A 12,397-nucleotide genomic window follows, 5' to 3' on the forward strand; every position below is an offset into this window, starting at 1 on the left:
TCAAGCAGCGTATGTTCGCAAGGACTCCATCTCTAGAACCAGAACATTTTGATATGGAATATGAGATAGATACTTTGCAGAAGAATCTCAACAATCTCTCTGAGATAGTGAAGTATCTACCTCGTGAATGTGAGGCCCGGGGTCGAAGAGGGCGGGGGGTGATCGCCGGTGTCATGAGGTTGCAAGGACAATGAGCGGCTCCTTGCAGGCTTCTAGGCGAAGGGAACATGAATGAACCGATCTTACACCGGAAAGAAAGGGATTCAGAAACTGATCAATGTAATGGACTGTACAATTGAAGAGGGCTTAAAAGATTTGATATGTACTACTCATACCAGTAAGATGCATCTTCTTTTTGGTAGCTCATCACATAAGAACTCCAAAGTTAAGCGTGCTTGACTTGGAGCAATTCTGGGATGGGTGACCTCTTGGGAAGTTTCCTAGGGTGCCTGTGAGTGGGACATAAGCACGCAGAAAAGACTCGTATTGGTACAGTGAGGGCAGTCGTCGAATCTGGAGCGTTACAGTGAACATGCTGGAGAAGTCAGTGGATCAAAGTTTTTCCGTGACCGTATATCTAAAGAAGTCTCTCGCACGACGGAATCTTTGAGTAAACTGCATCCTGAGACCATTGTTTTTAGACAAGCTGTTTTCAGAAGCCAAGGTACCATCATGGTCGGACAAGCTGACATGATCAAACGACTCACCGATCATGATGAATCTATTCGTTCAGTCTCCACCAAAATGGAATCTATGGATGCCAAGATTGAGTCCCAATCTCAATCTCTTATTGCTCAAAATGAACGAGTTTCTCATCAGGCGTCATATCTGGAGATGCTAAACAATGGAATTCTAAACCTCTCTAAACGCATGAATGATTTAATTGCTCGAGTTATGGCCGTTGATGCCAAAATGGGGGAAGCAGAACCAGAAAGAAGACAAGCAGAAGAAAGAAGAACTGGAGACATGGCAGAATCCTCTGCCGGAAGAGATCAAGATGCTCAGAATGAAGAAATTATTTTCAGGGACATTGGCACGGATGACTAAAACTTTTGTCTTTTAATTATCTTAATATAATTGTCATATGCTTTATATTGCTATTATTTATCTCTGCTAACGTCTAGGTTTGGCATCGCCACAAATGGGTAAATTGTTAGACTGAACCTAATTTTGGCGATGAGAATCAAAACCAACAGGTCATTAGTTAAAATCAGTAGGCAATATAAAAGCAGAAGTCTTCATCTCACTAAACCAGAAGCAGAACTAAGCTTCAAAGGGTTAGTAAACCAGAAGCAGAACTAAGCTTCAACGGGTTAGAAAACCAGAAGAAGAACTCAGTCTAAACTAGAGTAACTTAACGTCTTTTGTGCAAATGGAACTAGTCTTAAATGTTACCGTTACTTTACCGAGTACTAGCATTAATTGCACCATTAATGTTGTACGAAGTTATTTATTACTTCTTACCAGTTTTAATATGAAAACAAGACTGACTGTGTCAAAGCTTTCTGCAGGATCTTTTTAGGTATTAAAGCTGATTTTTTCAGAAGTCTAAGAAGCTGTTTTGTTTATAGACGTTGGACTCAAGACTTCTATAAATATACAAGAACGACATCGATAATAAGTTGGACAACACCGATTACATTCTTTACGAACGTCGATTTGAGCACTCAAAACTACTTATTTTATTCAAGCTCAATATACAGAAAAGTAGCACACACTTCATAGAATATATCTGATCTGTTGAGATCATCTTGTGTTGATGTTTCTCACACTCTTCAAAAACTGTTCACATTACTCATATCTTTTTAAGAAGAGTTTGTAATCTGGAAAAGAGTCTTTTCCAGAACTTTTTTGTAATTATTTACATTGTGTTGTGAAGCTAAAAGTTTCAGTAGGCAAATGGTAAGTCCTGCTGAAGAGGGTGTGTACAAGTGTTGTAGTGTAAAATCCAAAGTCTTTTGTTACACCTTCTGGAAACAGAAGAAGGGGAGACGTAGAAGATTTTATCTTCGAACTTTCATAAACAACCATTTTCTACTGTCTACTGTTTTTATCATTTTCACCCCTCAAACCATAAGATCGTTTCCGCACTATTCTGTGATTTGTTGGTTATATATTTGAACAAGATCAGCTACAATCTCTAACAGGATTTTAGCACCTTTTGAAAAATAAATCAACAAAGGATAGAGTTTATTCACCCCCCCTCTAAACTCTATATCATTACCAAACAGGGACGTTTCAATCAGATTTAAATGTTGTCTCAGATGTTGTAACAACTAGTGACAACACAAAACGGAATAATATAACCCACAAATAAAAAACTTAAACCAAAATAACTAAGAAAAAATTTGTGCCCAAGTATAAATACTTGTGCGGTGGCTCAGGGCAAAATAATCACTAGAAAACTAATTAGAATTTACACATACCAACACTAGTGATTTTAACGAAAACTAATTTCCTCGATACATTGAGAAAACAAATTGTTTTCTAAAACAAATAACTAAAATAAAACATATCCAAGAAAGCAAAACATGGTGTCGAAAACTGGAGTAATAAAAACACAATCTCCATTCAACACTTCCACGCATGTTGTTTGCAGATGTCTCCAACAATCAAGGCAACACATAAAACAGCACTCTTCAAAACAGCAACGTCCTTGTGAATTTTTTTTCTCTTAAGTTCACGGCGTGAAAAAGTACAAAAGTACACAGCCACCAAAAGTAAAAGTCCGAATTCTCAAAAGACAAAAGTCAAAAGCCAAAATCTTTCTTAGCTTGTTTTTCTTATTAATAGTTTTCTTCTCTCAAATGGTTTATCTCTAAAAAGAATACTACATAACATGGAAACAAGATTTTTTACTAGAAATAAACTCTTTTTAAACAATAATATCATATCATAAAATTCTTATCATAATTATCACCACCGTGGAATTGGTAAAGGTTGTCCAGTTGCGGATGGAAACCTTGTGAAGAACAGAGTACAAAGAGGTGAGGTTTGCCGCAGAGAGGCGTCCTGGATGCCCCGTAAACTGCTGAATCAACCCTTCCGTCAGCACTGAATTTTTGTTTCCAGAGGTCAAGTTCACTTACTTTTGCATGTTTGTATGTCAGTTCTTCTCCTAATTGATAGCAATTATCCAAAGATCTTGTACATGTCATCACGTAAACATTAGTATCATCAAAAACTTCACATATATGTTTATCTAACTTAACATATAAATTATCATCACACAATTAGCTAATGCTTATTAAATTTGAGTTTGGTCTCTCGACATGTAGCACATTGTGGAGCTTTGGCAATCCGTCAACATTCAGTGTTCATTTTCCAACAATTCTTCTTTTTGCTCCCCCTCCATAGGTGATGTAAGGACTCGTGCTACTAAAATGCTGCTCAAATTTTTTTTTGGGCAAGCTATTTTCGAAAATTGACCAACCACATGCATTTTTAAAAAGAAAGCATCCAGCTACTGAATAAAAATACTTTAGTTAAATAAAAATAAAAAATATCAACAAATTCGTATTCTACTATTTTAAAAGAACTTTAATGCAATAATTAAAATCCTGCCAAAACCTCAACATATAAGAAGATGAGACACGCAAAAACCCTAGGTCTCCAAGATCCGATCGGCCCTCTCCCTAGCCACGAATCGACATTCACTTGGCCCCTTTTCCTCCTAGATCTCGACGTGTTTAGTCCCTTGGAACTAAGATCTATCAGCCCCTTGCACAAAACATAGAAAATGTGAGGTACATGTAGAGAAGTATGCATATTTCGTGACAAAACCTTGCAAAAACGAAGCAACATAATAGATCTAATAATTTTTCATGCATAGAAACACATATCAACATATAATGATGTGAATGATGAGAAAAATGAGAATTTTTCCGTGCCTTTGCGTATATACGCTCGAAACCTTAGAGATATTCACGTAGAACTTGCACCGGAGAGACGGGGAATGATTTGTTTGCAAAACTTGGGAGAATTTCGAAGGTTTGAAGCTGCCGGAATTCGAAGAAGGCTGCTGGAGGATGATGAATGGGGCGGCCGAAATAATGAAGTGTAGGTTTAGGGTTTAATTGTAAGGTTAAGTCATAATATTAAGTGCTAATGGTCTCTTAATTAAAAATAAAGAGATTAAAAAGATTTCAGACCCATTAAGCAATAAAATAATCCCATTAAGCCCAAAAACACTCTCGAAAAATATTTCGTTTAGGTATGTTTTTGAAAATATTGCCCGAACCCTCAAAAAGTCCCTGACTCTCTAAATTTTGCGTACCGATTAATGATATGACCCGACGAGTAAAAATAACCTACGAAAGCCCATTTCTTAAAATAACCTTTAATTGCAAAATATATTAAACAATTAAAAATAATTATTTTATAAAAATATTTTCCTTAATTATCCTTGATCTTCATTTCCTCATTCGAGCGCGAAATACTACTAAAGGCCCGAATACGTGAAACTTTAATAAACCATGCAATAAACCAGATATCCATGCAATAATCATGCATTCAATGCTTTTAAAATAATTAAACACATGGTTTAGTAAAACCCTAGATTGCAAGCAGTCAGCTTACGTGCTCAAATTTCCTAGACCTTACAGGTTACTCTACCACCTTTTTGTTCAACGTAGTCCATGAGATGTTCTCGTGAACCTGTCATGTTGCGTGAGCTCCCAATATCAAAGTACCAATGACCTACAGTGTTAGTTTTTAATGATGTATACAGGACATTACAATGAATTTTTACCTTTGGTACTCAAATTTTCCTTACTGTAGGTCGATGGTTGGAGGTGTTGTGGGAGGTGTTGGGCAACACTCTGGGCAACATCCAACATGCAATCTTCTTTTAGCTTAAAACAATAGAGTTTGATATGACCGAGTTTAAAGCAGTAGTGACACACATACTTGTGTTTCCTTGGCTTCGGCTTTTGAGCAACAACTTGTCTTTTTTGTGGAGATTTCTTAATCGTAGATGTAGCTTGCGATTATTTAGACATATCAACTTTTTCTTTCACAAAAACAGTTGGTTTAGATGATTCTCCAACTTCAAAGACACTGTTTTTGAATCCTAATCTAGTCTTATCTTCTCTTCCCATCATCAGTATGGAATCAAGCTTCAATGTACTCGTGTTGAACTTGGCAAGTGTTTCAATCGTCTTCTTAAGCTCATCTTTGGTTTTACAAAATTCCAGATCCTTTTTGGTTAAGATCACTTCAAGTTTGGAAACTGTAGACTTCAGCTCTGTATTCTCCTTTGTCAGAGTTGTGTTCAACTTGTTTCTCTTAATCCAGTCAGTATACAACTCTTCATATGGTTTTGTACACTCTCTAGAGTGATTTCTTCATCATCAGCTTCTAAATCTTCATTTGCTCTTAAAGTTTCAAATGTTATTGAATTATAGACAGTGATTTTGAACATGTGTTCCGACCAGTGTGGCAACACCCAGTGGATCACTTACAGCCAACTTTTTTCTTCCAGAAGTGCAATAAGAGAGTTGTGATTATCTTCTTCATTTGATTCTTCCTCCTCATCAGATTCCTCATCACTTAGGGAAACATTAAGTCCTTTATTCTTGCAGGATCTGTTCGCACATTCGTCGGCATAATGTCCAAAGCCATTGAACTCTCTGGATTGCACAGAGTCATATTTTTTTGATTAATCAGCCTCTTGCCTTAATTCCATTGCCGAAATTGTCTTTGGGTAGGAAACTTCTATGGTTTTTAAGGAGCAGTGATACTGGGGAATTTGGATTGTTGTCCATCCAGACATCTTTTTGTCTCTAATCCTCTTCAAATAATGATGGGATTGGGTGCTTCAAACACAATATTCTCAATGAGCTGCAATATCTTGTGTTCTAAGAAATTAAACACTGATTAATTATGTAGAGCACAAAAATCAGTACACGTAAAACCCATGCATTTATTTAATTGTTAAATTACTTACTAAATTTTTTTAAAATGATTTTTTACGATGCATGAATTATGATTTGCATTATTTTAAATTATTACATGTTTATTTGATGTACATTAAAACGTTTTCTTGAGTTTTAGGTTTCAGGCTAATTTTGATGCGGGATCGGGAAAAGAGACTGGTGACGATTTAGGCGATTTATGAAAATGTGGTATTTTATTTCATGCCAAGAAAATTTGTATTTTAAATGATTTATGAAAGTATTAGCATTTCAAAGCTTAATTTAATTTATTATGTGACTTTGAGATTTTAAAATTTTCAAAAATACTAAGTTGAGTAGTGAGGATTTTTTTTAAACCTTGTAAATTATTTTATTAAATCTTTTAGTGGGGTTAAATAATTAGATTAGTACATTTTATACTTAATTATTTTATTAAGCAATGTTTAGCCCCAAATTAATTTCACACACACACACACATGTTACTCACACACCATTGGCTGCACACACTTGCACACACACCTTGTGTTTTAATTATTTTGGAGATTAGCTAGGGTTCTTGAGTTCTTTCAGCAGCCACTCTTTCCCTTGCAAACTTCTGTAGATTTTCACTCATTTTCGAGCAAAAAACGTGCAGCAATCTTCTCCCGATCATCTCCCATGATCCACCGCGTCGGTATTCGTTATCTTCGAACGTTTATACGCAAAAGCATGTATAATCTTTCGTTTTCGCATCGATATTGTCATAGTAAATATTTTTATGCTTATTGTATGTAAAAATATGTGTATGTTATGCAACTGTTAGCGTAAAATATTTAAAACGATTTTGGATCAAAATTTTAGATCTCAAAACCGAGTCTGCTATAATTTCAAGTTCAGCGAATTTTCGGTCAATTTTCTGGAAAAACGTTCAACATATAAAACGTAGTAATTTTTTATACCTTCCATTTGACAGCAAATTCGTAATTTTTGGACAAGAAAAGAGTGATTTATGGTCATTATCGTGTGACTGCTCAAACTGTGATGTTATATAAATGTGTTTTCATGTTTTCTAGAGTTTATTTGGTTGCAGGCTTCGTTGGAAATCGTCGAGTGGTCATTGTTTCGTTTAGGTGTGTCGAGTGTAGTGATCATACGATATTTGGTTTGTCGTTTTGGGTCGGTTAGGGTGTGGCTGCATTAGAAGTTGTAGGGAAACTTTTGTGCAGAATTTTGGTTGGTTCACGCAGGGTTAGCGTTGCAGCACTGGTTAAGGAGCGCCGCAGCGCTTAAGCTTCAAACGTGTTAGCGCCGCGGCACTGGATTGGAAGCACCGCAGTGCTTGTCGTTCGCATTGTTAGCGCCACGGCACTGGTCTCTAGCACCTAGACGCTTGACCAAGCTCGGGGAGTGTAGGCGCAGGTCCAAGAGTTTAAGGGGCTTTAGGTTTAAGTGCAATTGTTTCGTTCGGGTATTAATACGTCGCTATGTCCAAGGTCGAGGAGGGTAGATTAGCGGTTACATGTCATGAATAAGAATCATTGAGTTATGGTTTAAACGGGGTCCGTGTCTTCCATTGCTTGGGTAATGTTCATACTCCATATCAGGAATTGTTTCACGGTTCGATGTCATGGTTTAGTATGGTGATTTAATATGATCAAGTTAAAAGGGGATCGGTTATGGTGCCCGGATGCGCAACGGAAGTTTCAAAAATAAATTTTAAAGGCAAAACCGAGCACCCTAAACCATAGTGTTCAGCAAATACCATAAAATACAAAATGTCATACATAGGGTGTTTTTAGAAATTTTTACCTTTCAATCACAAAGGATTGATGATAGCTCCAACTTAGTTGTCAAACAACTAAGCTCTTGAAGGAATGACCCAATCTACAAGTTTCCAAGAGCACACCTTGCTCAAATGGTTCTTTCATTCAAAATTAGGTCAACCACTAACAAAGTAGAACCACTCTAATTTTATACTAGAAAAAGTAGAGCATTTTTCATTGAGAAGTGTAAGGTTTCCTCAACAAAATGAAGAAAAAAATTGGAGAGAAAATAATCCTCAAAATTTTGGCCAAATGCATGTAAGGAGAGAAGGAGAAAAACTTTTCTTGGTTTTGTAAAAAGTTAAAGTATCATGTACATGACATGACTTGTTTAATGAAAAAATTGTCTCCAACCTTCACCTTCCAAGCATGCAATTTTATTTCGGTATGTAACAATAACAAAGCCCATGCACTTTTATTTAAATGTTTCAAACATATTTGATACCATTTAAACTTTACATGATTTTACTCAAAACCACTAGTTGAATAATTATTTCCTATTGGGCTCTACAATACCCAATGTTATTTAATTATTTAATCACTTTAATTAATTTAATTATTTAGACTCTACTAGGTCCACTAGTGTTTAATTAATTCAACACCTAAATTTAATTTAATTTAGTCCATAATAATGTTTATGAAAATCATAATTTTCAAATACATTATTTATTTGAGTCATCTTTTGATTTATAAACACTTCCACAAATTAAAATTACATTCTCCATAATCCTCTCATAGAAGTCATACTTCTATTTTTATTTACGCTTATAAACTCCTTTATAAGCCGTTCAACACATTCAACTATTTTACTTCTCAACGGGATCTAAAAAAGTAGCACTTGTGTGACCCTCAATGGTTCAATGATACAACTAGACGTGGGTTCACAGCTCAATGTGATTCGGAGCTAAACATGTCCTTATATGAGCATACCCCAGTTGCTCCATTCTTACTTATCAACTCCTTGATAATAAGAACGTCAGAACTCAAGTCCGATAGTATCCAACCAATCATGATAAACGCCTAGCAGTATCGCTTACATGATTTCCTAGGTATCAAATGATAGTGCCTCCAAAAACCAATCTATTATGGTTAGCATATAGTATGGTCCCTTCAATTCATATATCCCGACCGATTCGACAACTATTGGTATATCGAGAGCTGTCAAAGAATCGATACTATGTGTCATGTCATAGTTGCATCGATGGTGTAATCTATGAAACCCCTTTCATAATTACCACCAACTCTCTTATCAGAGATTTCATACAACATACACATAGGATATCCATACCCGAAGGTAAGGAGTGAATCCGCGACTACAATGCACAACTCCTATATGTTTAGACAGAACACCCAACCTTGCCACTTAATGACCCCATATGAGTCATTAAACAAGTCAAAGTGCAATGCCAGCATATAGAGTCTCAATGTTGTCCCGGATCATAAGGACTAATGGTGTAAAAAGGAATCTGCCACAACCTTAGCTTTCCTTGGATGGTAGCTAATTTCGCAATCATAGTCTTTCACCAACTCTAACCACCGTCTCTGTCTCATCTTTAATTCTTTCTGCGTGAAAAAATACTTGAGGCTCTTGTGATCAGCGAATATCTGACATTTCTTGCCGTACAAGTAGTGTCTCCAAATCTTCAATGCAAAGACAACGGCGGCTAATTCTAGATCATGAGTCGGGTAATTCTTCTCGTGCACCTTCAACTGTCTGGAAGTATAAGCTGTAACCCGACCGTGCTGCATCAACATTGCGCCTAACCGGAGCTTAGATGCATCGGTTTATAACACAAAATTACCTTGCCCTGATGGCATGGCTAGAACTGACGCTGAAATAAGAGCTTGCTTCAAAGTATCAAAGCTCTTCTGACATACATCACTCCATATGAATTTGGCATTTTTCTTGGTCAGTGAAGTGAGTGGCACTGCTGTAGAGGCCCATGTTTCGTATTCGTAAATTTACGAAAAAATTAAAAAATTTTCTCTTTAAATAAATAACATGCATCATTCGTAAAATAAACTGATAAATGGATTTAATTTATGAAATAACAGCGGAAGTAAATATTGTTTTCAAACCACACTTAAAAATAAATTATTGAAATAAAAACTTAGTTTCAGCATAAAAAAAAAATAAATAAGCTGAAACATGAGGTCCTCGGGTTCCTACTAGTGCTGACCCAAGCTGGCTCACTTGTCCCCGCCCTCGGTCCCGACCTCATCAGTACCTACAACTATCAAGTCTAGTGTGTCTAAAGACTCAGCATACATATATCGTGAATAACAAGTAAATATATCATAAAACCGCATGCAACGTAAAAATATTGTATCGTAAAGCGTAACGTGAAAATCGTGTCATGAGTAATTATAAATACGTGCATATCTGAAAAATCGTACGTAAAATGTTTGCTCGATAGAGCTCTGTCATAAAATAGCATATCATAATTTTTCTGTAGAGATAATGTTCTACGCAAGTGGCCCGTAACAAATCATGAACATAAGCGCCTGATCAGACTAAACCACAGTATACTGGGCGGTAGAGATCATCACAGCCCTTGGACTGGATATCCGTACCCATACATAATCATAAACCGGTCGTAAGTCACCGGATGAAGCAATCCCATAAGCGTAAGGTGGCCACAAGACATATCGCATATATCTCAAAAACAAACATTTTATATTTTATGCACGTAATATAATTAAAATCCTGTTTTATTTTACCAATTGAGTTGGATCGTTCCCAGGCTCGCTGTGACTTAATTCTAACATGGGAAAAATGCAATTAATTCCAACGTGACAAAAACTTCGTATCCGAACCATAAATGAGACAAACGCGACCCACAAACGAATATTCCAACCATGACTCCGTACCAACCCGAACCAACATCGAACCATCGTTTTGTCATGATTAAAATACGCCTAACATACTGAAGTAATATTCATACTAACTGAAATGCACGAAAATGGTGAATGGAGGCCAAAATCGAAAAACGCTCTTTTGAGAGTCACTTTGGCACATTGCACCGTAAATTCTTGTACGACCCCTAAACTTGACCAAATCACAAAGGGCCAAAAACATTACCTTTTTAACTCAATGAGGCACATTCCAATCCAAGGCCATAGGCTAAAAGCCAAACAAGAACTCGAAACAAGGCTCTGAACCGAAGCTCAAACTGCTGTCAAAAAAAATGCAGCAGCAGCTGCTGTGCTTCCTTGCTTCGTTTACGAGGCTATTGGCCATTGGGACTTGAACCACTGACCAGAGCCTCTTACCAACATCTTAAAGTGTAACTTGAACCATGGCTAAGGGCCCTAGGCCAACCACAATCCAAACAAACACCTATGACAATCCAAAGCTCCACCCGAGAACACTATACTGCACGCGTGGGGGTGTTGCTTCGTCTTGCTGCCTTGTCTCATTCCAATGGCCATATAATCAACCATGGCTTGATCTAGACATCATGAGGTATTGTGTGAACTATGGCTATGGGCTAGAAGCCAACCAAGATCCACCCAACCACTCAAAATTCGAAACTCACTTACACAAAATCAAAAAATAAAACCGAGGGACTTGTCTTGTTTGTTTAAAATTTTAATGGGATCATGAACCAAGCCATGAAAGGGCATCTTGGTCACATCCTAGACATGGTAAGGAAGGGTTCAAACCTTGGTTACAGGCCCAAAAGCCAACCAAGATTTGAACCTCATCTTAGACAATCAAAATACAATTTCGAGACTCAAACTCGCAACTATGGGGAGCTGCTGTCAAGTCTTGATTCCTGAGTGCATGGGGCTTGAAATAATGGACCAACGTGATCCTAACACACCCTAGTACATGTCTAGATGTAGCCTTGAGCGTCTGGAACCGAGCCAACCTCCTGAAATCAAAAAACAAGCCAAAACCGTGAAGCATGAAGGAAGGGCCGAAAATTTTGTGCAGGTTTTGTGAAAATTTTGATGTCATGTTTCGGTTTTGCTCCATGAATCATGAACAAATATGATTTAAAAGTGTACATATGACTTTATTGAAGAGAAAACAAAAGTATAAACATGCCTGGAAATTGTTTTGACGAAAGAACAAACCGATACGATGAATACGGCGCGGAGGAGACATAGTTCCTTTTTCTTTTCTACTTTTCTCTCTTGTTATTCCTTGTTGCTTCTCACGATTTTTCTGAAGTTTTTTACTCTGAAATTTTCGAGAATGAGGAGAGGAGAGAAGGCTAGGAAAAGAATGAGGAAGTTGCAAAATAAATGGGGATTGAATGGCAAGATAAAATCTTTCTATCCTTAAGTTTGAGAGGTAAGGAAATGAGGTTGTAAATTGATGGATTGAGGGGAATTAGGGGGAGGTGAAGGCCGAAATTTGTTGTCTAAATACAAGGTAAAGATATTGCTTAATCTTGCATTTTAAATTATTAAAGCTTTAAACACCCAATATGTGATTTAGTAAGTTAATAAATTAAATTAGGATAATAATCTCATACCATTTTATGTTGCTCGAAATTAATGGATTGGCTAGGCTAATTTTAGTGGTTAATTAGGTGCAAAAGTGCTTAATTATTAATTATTGATGATTTAAATTGAAGGAATTAATCATACCAAGAAAGGATTAAGGAATGATATCAAAAATGGAGAGTGGCTAAACATGATTAAATTCATTCTAAGGGGGCCGAAAAT

Source organism: Primulina huaijiensis, chromosome 4 (assembly GCF_012295235.1).
Source record: "Primulina huaijiensis isolate GDHJ02 chromosome 4, ASM1229523v2, whole genome shotgun sequence".
Lineage (NCBI taxonomy): Eukaryota > Viridiplantae > Streptophyta > Magnoliopsida > Lamiales > Gesneriaceae > Primulina > Primulina huaijiensis.